Raw genomic sequence first — 17,231 nt, 5'->3', positions numbered from 1 at the left:
GGGGAGGGGCATTGACACAGGGGCTCCTAGAATCTTAGAGCTCATCTAGCGTACCCATTTCACAGATAAGCAAACTGAGGCACAGAGTGGCCACTCAACTCACCCAAGGTCGTGTAGCCAGGTGGTGTTAAGACTTGAGACCTCAGTTCAGGCTTTCTGCCTCCTGGTCTGGGGTGGGACTGATGAAAGAAGGAAGCATTTCAGGAGAGAAAGACACAGTGAAGGATATCCCACTCCCTGTTCCTGTGGGGAACTATGGAAGGATGACTTGTCCTTCACGTTCAAGATTCCAGGGCTTAAAGTGAGGGCTCTCACCCAGGGCCATTTTGCCCCTTGGGGATATTTGGCAAATGTCTGGAGACATTTTTGGTTGTTACATCTGGGGCAGGAGGAAAGGCAGGGAGCATCTAGCGGGTAGAGTCCAGGATGCCACAAGCACAGGACAGAGAGTGATCCAGCCCAAAATGTCAGTAGTGCTGAAGTTGGGGTCCCAGTAGGACACCAGCCCCCTTCTCTACTGCCACCTTTCCTGGAATTTTAAAAATTCTCACTTCCTTACCTGTAGCCTCAAAGGATCTGTCTTTTTGCTGATTTTGTTATTGATGCTGAATTTTAAAACGATTTTTTTCTTGAACATAAAAATCATCCATGCTTACGATAGAGACTTTAGAGTATTCCGAAAGGTACAAAAATAAATAAATAAAAATCAATCCCACCACACAGAGGTAACTAGTAAGAATATTTTGATATTTGGTATTTTTCCTGTATTACCTGAGATTCACTGAGCACAATCTGTTTTCCCCTGTTCCGTGGCTTTTCTCAGCAATCCTCTTTGGCCCCTCCTCCCACCCCCACTGCCACCTGTTGAAACCCTATCCAACCTCCAAAGTCTCTTCAAAGAGCAACTCATCCAGCACGCATGGCAAATCACTCAGGACCCCACCTGAGTGGGACGTGAACTCTCCCTTCTCTGTATCCCTACAGCACTTCTGTCTCATGAATGTCAATTTTAACACTTTTTTTTTCTTTGTATTCCAGTTCTGTGCAAATGGCTTGAGGGTGGGGACTACATTTTAGTCTCTTGAATGTGTGTCCCCTCCCCTTCTGTCTCAGTCACACAAACACATACACACACTATGGCACAAGCACAGCACCTAAGATGGGCCTGTTGTGGCTCCTCTCCTCACATCACCGTCTTCTTCCTTCCAGACTAAATAACCATCCTTTGGTTCTTAGTCACAGAGAACATTTCAGTCAGTGGCTTTTGTTGCTCCATCATTTGGGATTATTCAGGTCCTCTTCTTTCCGATGGCATGAACCTTGGAGACATTTAGTATTATAATAAAAATTAAAGGCTTTAACTTAAAGGGTACCTACTTTGTGCCAGGCATTGGGATAGATGCTTATGTAAATTTCCTGATTCAACCAAAACTATGGATGGGTATTATTGATGCCTTTTTCCAACGTGAACACTGAGGCTTAGCGAGGCCTGGGAGCTTGCCCAGGGTCACCCGATGGATGAGAGGAGGTGTGTGATTTAACCCATAGCCACCTGGCTCCATGGCTACGTGCGCTTCCTTGAAGTTTCTCAAGCCCTGTGCAGTAGGTCTGTCCCTGCCCACCTCTGTTTTTACAGTGAGAGGCAGCAAGGCCAATACATCAGTGCCTGTGGTCTGGGGGGCCCCAAGGAAGGCATCTTCCTAAAAGGAAGTCACAGAGCCCAACCCAGCTCCTTGGCATGGGAACCTCTGGCCTGCTGGGTGAGCCGCTAGGGAGCCTGGTGGACGGCTGTGTACAATCCAAGGTCCTAGGAGGTTGAGCGTCCCCTGGCTTAATGAGCAGCCTATGGGCAGCAGCATTCAGAAGTCTAGCCCCTTGGTCTGTTGCTTCCTTATGCCTTGTGCTAGGTGTATCACGGGGGAGGTGGCGACGGGTGGCTTAGCCTGCAAACAGACACCTGGTGCTGGAGGATCGGTGTCCTCCTTTTTGGCAGGGAGCTAATGAGCTGGCATGAGCAGGGGAGGTCACACCTCTCCTTGGCCATCCCTTCCTTCTCAGTCAGGCTTCGCCCTGCTCTCCAAACTTCTGAAGTCGTTTCTGCTACTTCTGAGGGAGTCTCATTTTTTCCTGGTGTGGCCTACCAGGCTCTAGATCACATTAGCTTTGTCTCAAGCCCAGTTCGGACAACAAAGTGATCTTGAGCAAGTCACTTGCCTTCTCAGAGCCTCAGCTTCTCCATCTATAAAATGGGAAGAATGATACCCACCCTCAAAGGGCTGGATGAGGAATAGATGTGTTTTGAAGAGAAATTGACATGCTGTAGGTGCTCAAATATCTCTCTCCTCCTTCCTGGTAGATTTTGGGAGATGATGGGAGGGTGGTTGGAAAACATATGGGAGAGGAAAATGGGTTGGAATGGGGAGGCAAGGAGTGGTCCATTCCCTCCCGTTTGTTTTTCCACCTGGGGCCCTGGTGGGGGGAGTCCCTCTGCTGGCCGCAGGCAGCATTGCGCAAACACACTCGTCATTTGTGCTGATTAAACCTGGGTCCCAAAGCTCTGTGTGGGCTCAGAATCAGTTTCACTCCATTTCCATGAGGCAACCAAGCACAGTGGTTAGAGCAGGCTCTGGGCTGCCAGGCATACTGGCTCCACCCTTGTGTGGCCTTGGGCAAGTTTCCCCCCCATTTTTTTTTTTTTTTTTTGGCCGTGCCGCACGGCTTGTGGGATCTTAGTTCCCTGACCACGGATGGAACCTGGGCCCACGGCAGTGAGAGTGCGGAGTCCTAACCACTGGACCACCAGGGAATTCCCAAGTTTTCCCAATTTTAGGACCTCAGTTTTCTCATCTGTAAAATGGGGATATTAATACCTGATTGGGTTGCCTGAGATGATGAGATTAGACCCTGCATGGGTTGTGATTGGCTCAGAGCCTGGTCTATGGGACATGCTTTAAGAGGCTAGCTACCGTTGTTCATTTTTGTTGTTGTTGTTGTAATCATTCTAGCCACAGACTGTGTCCTTAACTGGGCTGCCTGTCTTGGAGACATGCTCATTGGGAGAGTGTGGCTGGTTCATCAGAGGGCCCCTGGTCCATACCTGGCAAGCCGCAGCATCCGATGGGTGAGCCAGCTGGGTCACCCTCACAGCTGAGGACCAGCAGCCCAGGTGTCAGTAGAGGCTGCATACCAGCAACATTCCTCCTTGGCAGAAACTTCAAAACCAGAAGAAGGTATCACTCAGGCAGATTCGGAAGGCACTCCAGGATGGCAAACCTGAGGCTTCCGCTGCAAACTCAACCTGATGATAGCCTGGAGTGCCACAAGATGTACGGACTGGGTTCCTGGCCATCTAGAAGCAGAGGGCGTGTGGGGGAGAGGCCGGGGCCGAGGATGGAGGCTGGTGGTGACCCCACTCCACCCCAGGTCTCGCACAAAGCCCTGGAAGACAGAACTCTGGTTCTTTCCACAGGAAGTCCTAGGAATGGAACTCCGAAAGCTGTGACTTCTGCCTTATGAGGAGGTGGCCTGGGGTGGGGCTGGGGCTTGGCTGATCTTTCTGACTCTTGGCCTTTCCTGGGAGGATGGCAATTCCTGGACCCTCTGTGTCTGATGGGCAGGTGGGGAGAGGCTGGATCCTTCAGCTGGGGACACTCTTGGTGGTCCTTGTCGTGGACCTGACCGCATGCAAGGTCTGCAGAAGGGAGCTGAGAAGGACCCTAGGGGAGGTCCCAGTGGAAGGGGAAGGAGGGCAGGCATGTAACCAAAGTAGACAAAGTCCACGGATTAGCATAATAGCATCCTGCCTCAGAGCACGGAACCGCCCTAAGGCAGGTGAGAAGTGGCTGCTGGAATCCAGAGATAAGGGACCTGGCACTGCAGCATATTTGGGGAAGAAGCAGGGAAGCAAGATGTAAAGGTAGGAGCATCCACAGGCCTCTGTGGCTGCTGAACAAGATGGACAGGGAGACTGAAGCCTGGAATGCTGGCGGGTCCCAGAGGTGAGTACTGTCATCCCAGAGACAGTGCAGCCAGAGGTAGGGGAAGGGGCTCAGAAGGAGAGGGGGGCATGAATACGTGCTGAGCACCTACTATGTGCCAGGTACTATGCTAAGTCATGTTCCTTTAATCCTCCAAACACCTCTCTGAGGTGGGCGTTAAAGTCGCCCCTAGACAGGAAAGGGAGGCCCAGAGAGCGTCAGTGATGTCCCAGTTCTCAGGCCTCTGACTTTTCACACTGTGCCCACTGCTTGTTTATCTTCCACCATCTTCAGGCAAACCAGACCTGTGTGAGGAGAGCCTGTGCCTTCTCTGACCTCACAGAAATTCTGCCGTCAGCTGCTGCAGACAACCCTGCCTCACGTGGCTTGTAGATCTTTTCAGCTATTTGCTTATTTTCACTCAGGCAAGAACTTCAAAGGAGCATCATTCCTGGAGGATTTGCTCATCGATGTGTGTCATGGTCTAGCCACCGAGCCTGTGAGCAGGAAGGAAATGGGCAGGTTCAGAGATCAAACATCTGTCCTGGGTGCGTCTTGTCAAGCTGGGGAGCTGGGACTTCTGTGACCCACGTGGAGATGGGGCTTCCCTCCTACTTGGAGGGTTTGGCCACCCCTCAGATGGCCTGAAGCCTGGACCATGGGACCCACCCTGCATTGTGGGTGGGAGAAGAGGTGGGCAGGAGGGACTTCCAAGGCGGGGATGAGCTTTAGCTGCTCCACCCTCTGGCAGGGCCAGCTCTTCTTGCCACCCTGGAGGAGGTGCCCTGCTGGGTGCTGCACGCTACCTGTGCCACCCAGTTATGCCTCACAAAGACTTAAGTCGTTGTCCCCGAGAAGATGAAGATCAAAGGGCTCAGAGCAAGCGCTCCTTGCTGGGCCAGTTGAGCACAGTGCTATTTCAGTGACCTTCTGGCCTGAGTCACACAGTCAGGAAGGTGCTGAACTGAGATTCAAGCAGGTCTCAGGAGCGACCACGTCACTCTCCAGTCCTGCAAGCAGCGTTTGTGTCTCTTACCAAATCTGTACTCGTTGGAAGCTCAGTTCCTTTCAGGTGTTGCTTTTTTTCTGTTTCTTGGCTTTTTTTAGGCCTGGGGGTAGGGGTGGGAGACCGACGGTAGATATGTTCTATTTTGCACAACCGACTTGCCTGCACGTCATCCAAACACCAAGTTCCGTTTTCAGAGGAAGTGAGAGGTGTCCAATTCGGTCATGCAGAACACAGCTGGGCTGCCTGAAACAAAACGCAGTGGCTACTCTGAAGGAGATGTTGGGCTGGTATAGGGTTGAGTCACAGCAGACGCTGCTCCCACGTCAAAAATACGGTGCCATTGTCTCAGGGAGCTTGGTCCCTCATTCAGGTTATTTCCAGCCAACTCCCTGGAAACCACATTAAAGGAAAAGAGAAAGGAAAGGAAAGGAAAAGAACCAGAAATCAGGATGGCTAAGCTTCCAAGTAAGAGGAGAGCTGGCCAGTCCGAGCAGCACCTGGTGTCTGAGTGCCACCGGCATGGCCTGTGCACAAGCCCACTGGGTCATCTCAGCCTTGGTTACATTCCAGATCCAGGAGTGAATCCAGGTTGTATGATGTCCAAAGACTTACAATATAGGAGCGCTCCTTAATAAAAAGAATACAAAACTATGAAAACAAAGTTCAGTACCAAGTGAATATTTCTTTAGCTTGGGGGTAGGGGCAGGGATCACAGCACATTGCTGACGCCCTGCAGATTCGGGTCTGTTACTTCAGTGATCTCTTTAGGAAGTTTATCAGAAGTGTTCATGCAGAAATGTTTCCTGTTTATAACCGGCTTCTCTCCCTGCCTAGAACACTCCCAGCATCTCTGCTCTCACAGGGCCCCGGAAGCTCACGTCTTATGGGCTTTACAGTAAGTGCACCTCTAATGAGACCTCAGAGTTGACAACCCAACAATCATGAAAACTGTGGGTGCAGAGACATCACCCAGCACCGGTGTTCTTAATCCTTTTGGGGCCCTGGTCCTATCTGAGAATCGAATGAGAGCTGTGGACCCTCTGCAGAAAAATGCACAACACTCATGACCGCTAAAATTTACATACAATTCCAGGGATTCTTGGATCCCCTTAAAGCCTACCCATGCATCCCAGGCAGGGCACCCGTGACCTAATGTGATGCATTCGTTTCACAGATGAGACAGCAAATACCCAGAGAGGTGAGTGACTTGTTCAAGATCCCACAGTCAGCTGGGAGCAGCGTCAGGAATGTGCTCTTCGGCGCTGGACAGAGAGTGGGGTCTCCAAGGAACGAGACCCCAAGTTAGGGCCCTTCCGAGGGTCTTTCTCATGTCTCCTGGCTTCTTTCCTAGACATATATTTTTGCCTAGTATAACTCAGAGAGAGCAGAAATGATGGCATTGAAACATGAACACAGGAGGAAAAAAGGCTGTAGGGTCTGGGTTAACCGCCACTGTCAGTCATCACACTGAGTTCACTTCCCTCGAGAATTTGGATAAATTCAGGTCAGAGCTGCAAGTATGCAACCCTCAAGTGTCATAGTAAAGCAGTTCACCGATCTCTCCATTCAGAAGCGTGCAGTCTTAATGTACCGTGATGAGAAACTGTTATTTTATGATCTTTTCATTAAAAACTTGATTAAAAAAAAAAGCAGTGAAAAATATAAAGTTGAAGAACAGCAAGCAAACAACATGCAAGTCTCCTGAGAAAGAACTAGGGGCTGCTCTGTTTGGTACCTGGAGCCCCGGGGAAATTCCAGGAAAAGTCACACCTGATCCGGGCCTGCCTGAGCCCCTGTTTCTTTCTCATCCCACTCTCTCCCCTTATACCCAATTGGTCGTTGCTGGCCTAAGCCGTGTGCTTTGCAGGTGTGGTTTCTTCTGCCTGCAATGGCCCGCCCCTCACCTCCACCCTCCAGCCTCAGCAGCTCACCCACGGCAAAGCCGCACAGCTGCCTCAACACTTCCTCTGAGCACCCAGCTAACTTAGGTCTCCTGGTAGCTGCCCGCTCTCGGCCCCTGGCTCTTCTCTTTCAGAGCACACGGTGTCACTTAGGGCTCTGTATTTGTTTCAGCTCCAGGTTCCCCCACTTGACATTAAGCTCCGTGTGAGCAGCGTCTGGGCCCTTGGCCTGGCATATAGAGATTCTCCATAATCACTTGCTCATTTAAATGAATGGTGGCATCTGCTGGTTTGGACTGGGGCACGTAGAACAAGAACCTATTTGCTAGTTCGTTTTTGGGAGGCTGGCCGGGCCTGCCTGCACCTGGGAGCTTGCTTAAGCCTCTCCCTCCAGGCACAAAGGGATGCGGGCCGGTGGTTGGAACGGTGAATGGTGCCCAGCCCCTCAGGGCAGACCAGCCAAGCAGGCACAGTGGTGCCGTGGTACAAGCCAGGATGCGTGTGTCTTTTTTTTTTTTTTTTTGGTTTTTTTGCGGTACGCGGGCCCCCCACCGCTGTGGCCTCTCCCGTCCACATGGGATCCTCCCGGACCAGGGCACGAACCTGCGTCCCCCGCATCGGCAGGCGGACTCCCAACCACTGCACCACCAGGGAAGCCTGCATGTGTCTTTGAAGTACGTTCTGGTGCTCCATCCTCTTCTCAGGAGTTTTGAGCTGTGAAGGTCCCCAAGCCCCCAGCCGACCAGCTCACCAGCAATTGTGCCAGGGGCTGCGTGCTGAGGTCACGGGCAGATGGCGGAGGCGGACGCCCCCTGAGGGGGCTGTTGCACTCTGAGAATGATTAAGAAACTCAGAAACAGTTCCCTCTCCTGCCTTCTGGGCTCACCTCCAGATCGTGGAGCTATCTTGAGAGGGCAGCCTGTTATTCATACCCAAGTATTTTTTGCTTTCATTCCATTTAATCTGGGGAGAAGCATACTCTTTTTTTCCACTTAACACCCACGACTTCGTGATTGATGCTGTATGTGATGCCTCCCAAGGGCTGGGGAGCCTTGATCAGTTCTTCTTCTTCTCCATATTGGGCCAGTGAGGTGGGTAGGGGAAGGATTTATGTGACAGAGAAGCACTGAAGTACAGCCTGTTTCTCTCCTGCCAGGCTCTCTACCTGGAGAGCAGGGGTTGTGAGTGGAGAGGGCTGGTACCGATTGCAGACAAACTTCCGTCAGCAGGTAGTTTCTCTTCCCCCTCCCATCTCCCCAGCAGCTGGGGGTGGGGTGGCAGGAGGCCGGGGACAGGTGAATTCGCCTCCGCAGGTGGGTGCCTGCTCCAGTGTGCTCTTAAACATACACCCACACAGCGGCCTCCTTCCTTCCCCCCTCCCTCCCCCACCCTCAGACGAAATAATCAGTATGAAGTTCTGTGTCTCCAGATAAGATGCCAGATACTTAATTTTCTTGCACCAATCACATTTACAAAAGGATGAGAAACAAGCCACGATAGGATATTTAGACAGCTGAACAAAGCTGATTGGTGCTGATAGGGTGGGGTTCAATGCTGCAGCTACTGGCTTGCCCATCATTCTGATCCTCTCCAGTCAGTCACGGTGTGGCTTTCAGCAGAGTCCTGCAGCCTTAGTGGATAGAAGACATCCTCAGGGCTGGGTGACTAGTCTCTGGGCGTCATGACAGGATCCCAACAGCTTCTCTCCCTTTCTTACTCAGCTGGTGACGCTGTCTTTGATCACAGCATCATGGCTTTAGGACTTTGTCTCTGTTCCAGAAAAGCATTTACACTTACTGTGTCACAGCTTCCCTGACCTCCCAAGGCCAGTGCATCAAAAGAGAGTCACCATCTTGTGAATAGTGTTCTTCTGCTCCCAGATGACTGGCAGGGGGTGTGGGGCTGTCAGGAAAATCGTAGGAAATGTCTGAGCAGAGAGAAACAGCTGGCTCTTCTTACAGCATCGAGCACTGGGCCTGCATCATAGCAGGTGGTTCCGCATACAGCCTCTGGCAGGTACTGCCCGGCTTTGAACACAGGCTCTGCCACTTGCTAGTTATGCAAGCTTGGGCATGCTACTTGATCTCTCTGTCCCTGTTTCCTCATCTATAAAATGGGAATAATAATAATAATAATAATAGGACTTCCCTGGTGGTGCAGTGGTTAAGAATCCACCTGCCAATGCAGGGGACACGGGTTCGAGCCCTGGTCTGAGAAGATCCCACATGCCGCAGAGCAACTAAGCTCTAGAGCCCGTAAGCAACGAAGCTCTAGGGCCCGCAAGCAACGAAGCTCTAGAGCCCGCAACTAAATTATTGAGCCCGCGAGCCACAACTACTGAAGCCCACGCACCTAGAGCCCGTGCTCTGCAACAAGAGAAGCCACCACAAGCAGAAGCCTGCGCACCTCAGCGAAGAGTAGCCCCCACTCACTGCAACTAGAGAAAGCCTGCGCACAGCAACGAAGACCCAACACAGCCATAAATAAATAAATACATTTATAAAGGAAAAAATAATAATGAAGAGTTGCCATGTGTAAAGAAGTTAAAATACTGCCTGGCACATAACAGGCACCACAAAAGTGTTTGCTATAATTACGACTAGAAAGATAGTTACTCCAAGGAATTGAAAATTACTTTTAACCAGAAGCTGTGGGTTTCCTTATCTTGGAGGCATTCACCTCCATCCCCACAAGGTCCTCCCACACACATGGAGCCATCTATTGCAGAGGTTGGCATGATTTTTCTGTAAAGGGACAAGTAGTAAATACTTTAGTGACTGCAGGTCACACAGTTTTTGTTACAACTACTCAACTCTACAGTTGTAGCACAGACAATTATGTAAACAAATGAATGAAGCTCCGTTCTAATAAAACTTTATTTATAAAATCAGGAGGCTGGTCATATTTAGCCTGCAGGCCATAATTTGCCTGCCCTGATCTACTGGGATTCTACCATCTTACAAGACTCCCCTCTAATTGTGCCTCTTCTAAAAATGCTGCCGGCTACCTGACGTGATATTTCACTTTTCTCTCCTTGGACTTCCAAAACACTGAGTTTGGAGGGAGATTAGTATCCTGGAAGGGATAGGCAGGAAATCTGGGTTTAAGCTCTGCCCTGCTTCATAACTTTGAGCAAGGCACTTAATATCTCTGGAGCCTCAGTTTACTCACCTGCAAAACAGGTATAAAATGTTTTGCCTTAGGGTGATGTGAAGATCAAATAGACCGAGGCACAGGGATGTGACTTGCGAACTTGAACGCATTACACAGTGGAAAGGGATCTTCATGGTATCCCTGGTGCCCAGCCCAGTGCTCAGTGCTTGTTCAGTGTTGACTGCACCAAATCCCGATGGTGGTATTCAGTATAGATTTTTATATCAGATATATTGGCACATGTCTATACGTGTACTAATCTCCAGATGCAGCACTCAAGTGACACAGGCCCAGTGGAGAAAGGACAGCATTTCCTGGGGCAGAATCATCAGAGTGCTTGTTGACTTGAGGTATAGGTTGGAGTCACAGAGTCATGGATTGTCATGACAGAGAGTAAGGCTTCTAAAGGCTCATATGGCTTGAAATCTGTATTAGTTTCCTGGGGCTGATGCAAAAATTCACCACAAATTTGGTGGCTTAAAGCAACAGAAATTTATTCTCTCAGTCCTGAAGGCAAGAAGTCTGAAATCAAGGTGTCAGCAGGGCCACATCCCTTACAAAGGTTGTAGGGAAGAATTTGTTTCTTGCCCCTTCTACTTTCTCATGGTTGCTGGCATTCCTTGGCTTGTAGCCACATCACTCCAATTTTTGCCTCCACCTTCACATCACATTCTACACTTCTTTGTCTCTTTTCTTCTTCTGTCTTTTATAAGGATGCTCGTCTTTTTATTTATTTATTTATGGCTGCGTTGGGTCCTCGTTGCTGCACGCAGGCTTTCTCTAGTCGCGGCGAGTGGGGGCTACTCTTCATTGCAGTGTGTGGGCTTCTCATTGTGGTGGCTTCTCTTGTGGCAGAGCATGGGCTGCAGGCCCGCGGGCTTCAGAAGTTGTGGCTCATGGGCTCTAGAGCACAGGCTCAGTAGTTGTGGCACACAGGCTTAGTTGCTCTGTGGCATGTGGGATCTTCCCAGACCAGGGCTCGAACCCGTGTCCCCTGCATTGGCAGGTGGATTTTTAACCATTGTGCCACCAGGGAAGTCTGGTTGCTTGTCTTTTGACTTAGGACCTGCTTGGGTAATCCAGGATGATCTTATCTCAAGATCCTTAACTTAATTACATCTGCAAAGACCCTTTTCCCAAATAAGGTCAAAATCATAGGCTCCAAGGATTTAGATGTGGACTTATCTTTTAGGTGCCACTATTCAACCCACCACAGTATCTTTTTTTTTTTTGCTGTACACGGGCCTCTCACCGCCGTGGCCTCTCCCGTTGCAGAGCACAGGCTCCGGACGCGCAGGCTCAGCGGCCATGGCTCAAGGGCTTAGCTGCTCTGCGGCACGTGGGATCTTCCCGGACCGGGGCAGGAACCTGTGTCCCCTGCATCGGCAGGCGGACTCTCAACCACTGCGCCACCGGGGAAGCCCTCTAGATTCATATTTCAAATTGCATTCCAGAAAAAGCATCAGCAAAGACATTCGACCTTACCCAAACTTACATAGTAACTACTCTCTCTGGGCTTTGATGGCCACCTTCATCAACGGACAAGAATATTACAGGTATCTGTTATGGAACCAGGGTTAAGCTATGAAGAGCCTGCAGTATACTTAGGGCAACCAAATTGTATCCATGAAACAAAACAAACAATAAAAAATGGAATCCATTAAATCAGCAAACATTTATTGAGCACCTATTATGTGCCAGCTAGTGCCCTAGATGATGGAAATTATACATTGGTGAACAACACAGGAACAGTCCTTGCCCTGACACAACTTATAATCTGGAGGGTCCGGACTGGGATGCAGCACTTCATTCCTATAGTGAAGTTGAGAGAGAGAAGAGACCCACCGAGACCAGGTGGATAGGGGTCTTCAAGAAGGAAGATGACCCAGAAATGGACCTTGAAAAAGGAGTGAGGACTAGAGGAAAAGGGGTGGGTGGGCATGGAGGCTTGTGCCTCATTGCCTCCAGCTGTCTTATGGAGGGCAGAAGTGAAAAGGGCTGGGGAGGCTCCATCATGAAAGACCAGGGCAGCCTTGAGCACTGGCCTGGCAGGGGAGGTCATATTTGTTTGCTTTAGAAAACTAGAGACTCATAAAATTTTACGAGCAAGGAAAGGCCAACGCAAGTCACTTAGGAAGAGCAGAAGGCTCTGGATGGGTCAAGCCTGGGGCCAGAGGCCAGCCATGCTCAGTGTTGTAAATCTTGTCCCGCTTCACAGACAAGGCATGGCAGCTTGACTTGGTGGCAGGCCTTACGCTATCTGGCACCTGGTGTCCTGAACCCCTGTCCCATGCCCTCTTCCATCTACCGTCTCTTCCTGATGCCCAGCACTGACCCTTCAGTAAGCTCCAAGCTTTTCTGAGACATTGCCATTGCTTCCTGGGGCCCTGGGGTGAACGGATCCTAGTCGCTCTGGTCCTGAGATGCATTAACTTCATGCTTTATTATTAATTGTCCAGGCCATGTGTTCCTGAGCCAGTTTTCTGGGAATTTCTTCTGTTCCACTACAATGTGCTCCCCAGGGGAGGGTGAATACCTAGTGATTGACCAGGTCTGTGTCCCTTTTGGCTATTAATATGCCTCTCTGGTTAGAATAGGGGTACAGCGGAGGAGGCCTCCTTCCATTCCCTGTCTGACCAGAGCTGGAGGAGGGAAAAGATGTGGGGAACCCTGAAGGGATTATGGGGAGACCCCTTGTATGCAGAGAATCCCTCTTCCAACCCAGCTTAGCTCAGGCTGCTATAGAAGATTACTGTAGACTGGGAGGCTTAAACAACACACATTTATTTCTCACAGTTCTGGAGGCCAGCAGCTCAAGATCAGGGTGCCGGCATGGTGGGGTTGTGGTGAGGACCCTCGTCCAGGCTGCAGAGTGCCAGCTTCTCATTGTGTCCATACATGGTGGACAGAGAGTAAGCTCTCTGGGGTCTCTTATAAGGGCACTAATCCCATTCAGGAGAGGTCTACGCTCATGACCAAATTACTTCCCCAAAGCCCCACCTCCCCAAACCATCACATTAGGGGTTGGGATTTCAACACATGTACACAAACATTCAATCCATTGCAATCCATAACACCAACCATGAGGTCCACTTCTGAGTCACAGGCCCACTGGGTGGAAGTGAGAGTCTGGTTAATTTAGAGTCTTCACAGAACACAGAAAGAGACTTTTCTAATCTCTTTCCTTTCCTATAAATCGGACCTCACAATGTAGCCCCTACCCCGACGGGCAAGATGATATTCCAAGGACAAAGGCAAGGCCACTGAGACTGCCACGTGGTGACCTATGCTCTGGGGCTTTCCTGGGCTTTCAGTGCAGTGGGAAAGAGTGACATCCACCGACCCTGAGCGCAGGGACCCAGGTGAGTCACCAGAATGAGAGGGGGGCTTGAGATCCATCCCCAGACCAATCCCCTCATAGTGCAGAGAGGGCCAGTGATATGCAGGACCACACGCCAGGGGCTGGGGTCAGAGCAGGCTCAGCTCCAGATCTCCTGCACCTGGACTGGAGCTCCTCGACTACTTTGCCAGGCCTCCAAGAGGTGGTCTGTCCTTCTGGAAGGTGATTTTCACCAGCGGAGGTGGTTTCAGCTTGCTATTACTTAGCACATCTCTGTTTTATTTAAAAATAGCAAAGTTCCTGAATGGGTGAGAAAAATCGATGGATCCATTTAAACCTCAAACAAAAACAATTCAGGTAAGACTACAAACATTTAGAAAAACTTGTCCTGGGAAGACTGTTCTCCCTACACAACTAAATATTAATACTGTCAAGAGTCAGAGTTGAGATGTAAAATAGAGAAACCAAGGACAATCTCACCAAATGACCTTTATCTCAAGAGGGAATGGAGTCAGGAGCTTAAACAGAGTGGGGAGGTGAGGAAAGCTTACCAGAGGGAGTGCAAAAGGGGACTTACTGCAGACAAGTAAATGGACCCACAGAAGCTGGGAAGTCCTCCTTTGCCTACACATGGTGGGCACTTGGAATACAGTGGTGAAGGAAAGAATGATGGTACAAAAGCGCCTGATCCCTGAGGTGACCTCTGGAAGTCCAACTCATTCACAGAGACTGGAAATTATGAATAAACTAGATGCCACATGGTATCGTCATATGCCCCATGCTGTAACACCTTGGGCCCTCTATTCATGCTGTCTTTCTCCTGACATGCTTCTCCCTGCCATCTCAGCCTGATGACATCCTATCCATCCTTTCATTCATTCACTCCCTCCCTCACCGATCAATATGTAGTGAGCACTCAAATTGTGCCAGGAGCTGGAGATACAGCTTGAATAAGACAGAGTAACTGCCCTCTCCCAGCTCCTGTTTGGGAAATGGTGGAGGTCAGGAGGTGAGGAGAGGGGAGAAGGCAGATATCAGTTAATACTTAATTGTACAGGTAATTATTACAAGACAGTCGAGGTAAGTGCAAGGAAGCAGAAGAAGTACAGGGCATTCCGAGCATGTGATGGGATCCAGCCTAGTCTGGGGCAGTCAGGAAGGGCTTTCTTGGGGAAGTGACATTTGGGTGGAGCTCTGGAGGCTGAGTGTGAATTAATTAAGAGGAGGCAGACGTCATGGCAGGAAGAGGGGCCAGAATGTGTGCAGATCTGAGGGGCATGGCTTGTTTGAGGACATGAAAGGAAGATGTGGAGAGCGGGGCCCACTGGGGCCCAGTGAAGCAGTGGAGGCATGCGAGTGGGTATCCACTCAAGATTGAGAGTCATTTCTTGAGGCTGTTTACTTCGGAGAGAGAGAAAGGAAGGAGAGAATTAAGGTGCTAAAAATGAAAAGTTAATATGTCACACAGGAGCTGAAGGTCAGAGTCAGATAAGGTGTAATGGAGAAGGACCATGAAAGGCATAGGGAGTAAGGGGGCGCAGAGCTCGGAGAACTAAAGGAGATATATATTCTACCCAAAGGCATTTACATTTAAAATGCTAAAGCCTGTTACTGACCAAACAAAGCAAAATCTGAGAGTCAACACAGTTTTGGGTGCTGTTGTGGGGGAACAATGAATGTGCAGGAGGGAGCTGGGAACTGCTTGGCCGCAGAGCCAGAAAAAGAGCCAAGGGCGCCCCCTGGTCCTGGTTCCTCCCTGTGGCTGTCAGATTGTCTGCTCTACACCGACGCCCCTTGTGGCCCCCGTCAGCTTGCCTAGTGGGGCTCACCTGCCCCCAGAGTTACCCCACTCTCCCTAAAAGCAGAATGGAGGGCAGGATGGTGACTGCTGATTTGCATGAAAGGTGAGATGGGAAAAGGACCCTGAGCAGCCAGCCTTAGCTCAGGAGGGCCTGTCCAGGGGTTGCAAGCACTGCTGGGTTCCCCTGAGCTCAGTGAGGCTGGCAAGTGAAGATGTGAGGATAGGATGGAGCTGGGAAAATAAACAGAAGGAAGATGTAGAATGGAGTTAAAATAGATGTGTAAGCTGAGAAAATAAGATTGCAGAACTGACACACTCATTGATTATTTCAGTGTGAACTACCTGGCACAATTTTGGATCGTCTGCAGCCTGTTATGGCTCTTTCAAAGCTTGAGGGTAGGGGAGTTTATTTGGGCCCTCCTTCACTTTCCCTTTGTGACAGTAAAGGCATGGCTGAGCTTTTCTTAAATGCAATCATGTTTGATCAGAAAACAATAATTGCTTTTTTTTCTCTTTGATTTAAATGTCCTTCCACGTATTGCAGGGTTTTCTACACCTGATCTCGGTCGTGCAGAGGAAAGACGTTCAGCCTTTTTGTGTTTGCTTTCCCTGTAACTCTGATTAAGAACTACATTCATTCTTTATAGGGCAAACCTCTTTACTTGACAGGAAGAAGAGTTTTCTTGGGTCTCATAAGGGAAGAAACATTTTAAAAGTTCATTTCAATACATAAACGCTCTTCTTGCCACACACATGCATCTAATTGCTTGTTTCTACCACCCCGTAAAGCAGAACACGGAGAAATCCCTTAAAGGGAACTCAGCTCTCTGAGCCAGAAGTTTGAAATGACAGGCTCATGAACAGTAAGTCCTGAGTGTGATGAAAATGTGTAGTTTCTTGCTGGCCCAGTGTCTATGTCACTTAATGCCAGAATAGCATGGGGTTTATGTTCAGATATCCACTCTTTTCCTCTCAGTCCAAGGGGTTCCAGTGGAGTTGATGTTGACCTGAGTCTCAGAACTGGGACATCAGGACTGGGGCAACCAGGGAATCACATTCTCTGGCTGGTTCAGGGACAGCCACCTGACGGGCCAATCAGCGTCAAGGAGACTCAATTACAGCTACTAGGAAAGAGGATTCTTTCTTATTGTGTGAAAGCTGAAGGGGAGCTGAAGCTTGGGCTGCTATGGCATCTTGTCCCCGCAAGGGGTAGACCTCTGAGAACAGAGCTAATACACCAGAAGGCGAAGCCAAGACCGAGGAACTGAGTCCTGTGACATCATCTGAGCATTCGAATCCAGTGGTTCCTAAAGCCAGCTCTACACTATGGACTTGTACGCGAGACAATATATTTCCAGTTTTCCCCTGAGTTATTCTGAATTAGGTGTTCTCAATCTTCTGGGTATCACCTATCCAAGCATAAAGCAAAGTGGCTGGTTCCAGCATATGATTCCAGTAGAATCTGCCCCATTACTTTACAGTCACACCTTATACCTGTATAATGTTTTTGACTTCTTCTTTTAAAAAATTTTTAAAAATATTTATTTATTTTATTTTATTTTATTTATTTGGCTCTATCAGGTCTTAGTTGCAGCACATGGCATCTTTCACTGTGGCCCGGGCTTGTCGTTGTGGCACGTGGGTTTCTCTCTAGTTGTGGCATGAGGGTTTTCTCTCTCTAGTTGCAGTGCAAGGGCTCCAGGGCGCATGGGCTCTGTAGTTTGAGGCATGCGGGCTCTAGTTGAGGCGCGAGCTCAGTAATTGTGGCCCAGGAGCTTAGTTGCCCTGCGGCACGTGGGATATTAGTCTCCCCACCAGGGATCGAACTTGCGTCCCCTGCATTGGAAGGTGGATTCTTTACCACTGGACCACCAGGGAAGTCCCTAAAATTTATTTTTAGAAAAATTTAAATTAAAACTTTGTTTTTAAATTTAAAAAATGTTTTTAGCTTCTTAAAGTACCTTGACCAATGTGTTACTGCATTGCGTGCAAACCATTCTTCTGGGAGTTTTCCCACATCACCTCCACATGACAAGCAGCTCTCTCAAGG

The 17,231-nt window shown here is 49.5% G+C and overlaps 1 long non-coding RNA gene across 5 annotated transcripts in view; it reads right to left on the bottom strand.

Annotated features, from left to right (window-relative positions):
* Window positions 1-17,231, bottom strand: part of LOC111172315 (uncharacterized) — a 65,961-nt gene that overhangs the window by 18,921 nt on the left and 29,809 nt on the right. For all 5 annotated transcript variants that reach the window (XR_016388159.1, XR_016388160.1, XR_016388157.1 and 2 more), the window contains one exon: window positions 1-17,231. This exon is cut by the window's left edge and continues 18,921 nt beyond it; it is cut by the window's right edge. This is a non-coding gene — a long non-coding RNA (uncharacterized LOC111172315).

The sequence above is a fragment of the Delphinapterus leucas genome, chromosome 16 (genome assembly GCF_059928025.1).
Source record: "Delphinapterus leucas isolate spDelLeu-1000000601 "Yukka" chromosome 16, BTC_Dleu_Yukka2, whole genome shotgun sequence".
Lineage (NCBI taxonomy): Eukaryota > Metazoa > Chordata > Mammalia > Artiodactyla > Monodontidae > Delphinapterus > Delphinapterus leucas.
This window is presented reverse-complemented; position numbering and strand designations above follow the sequence as displayed.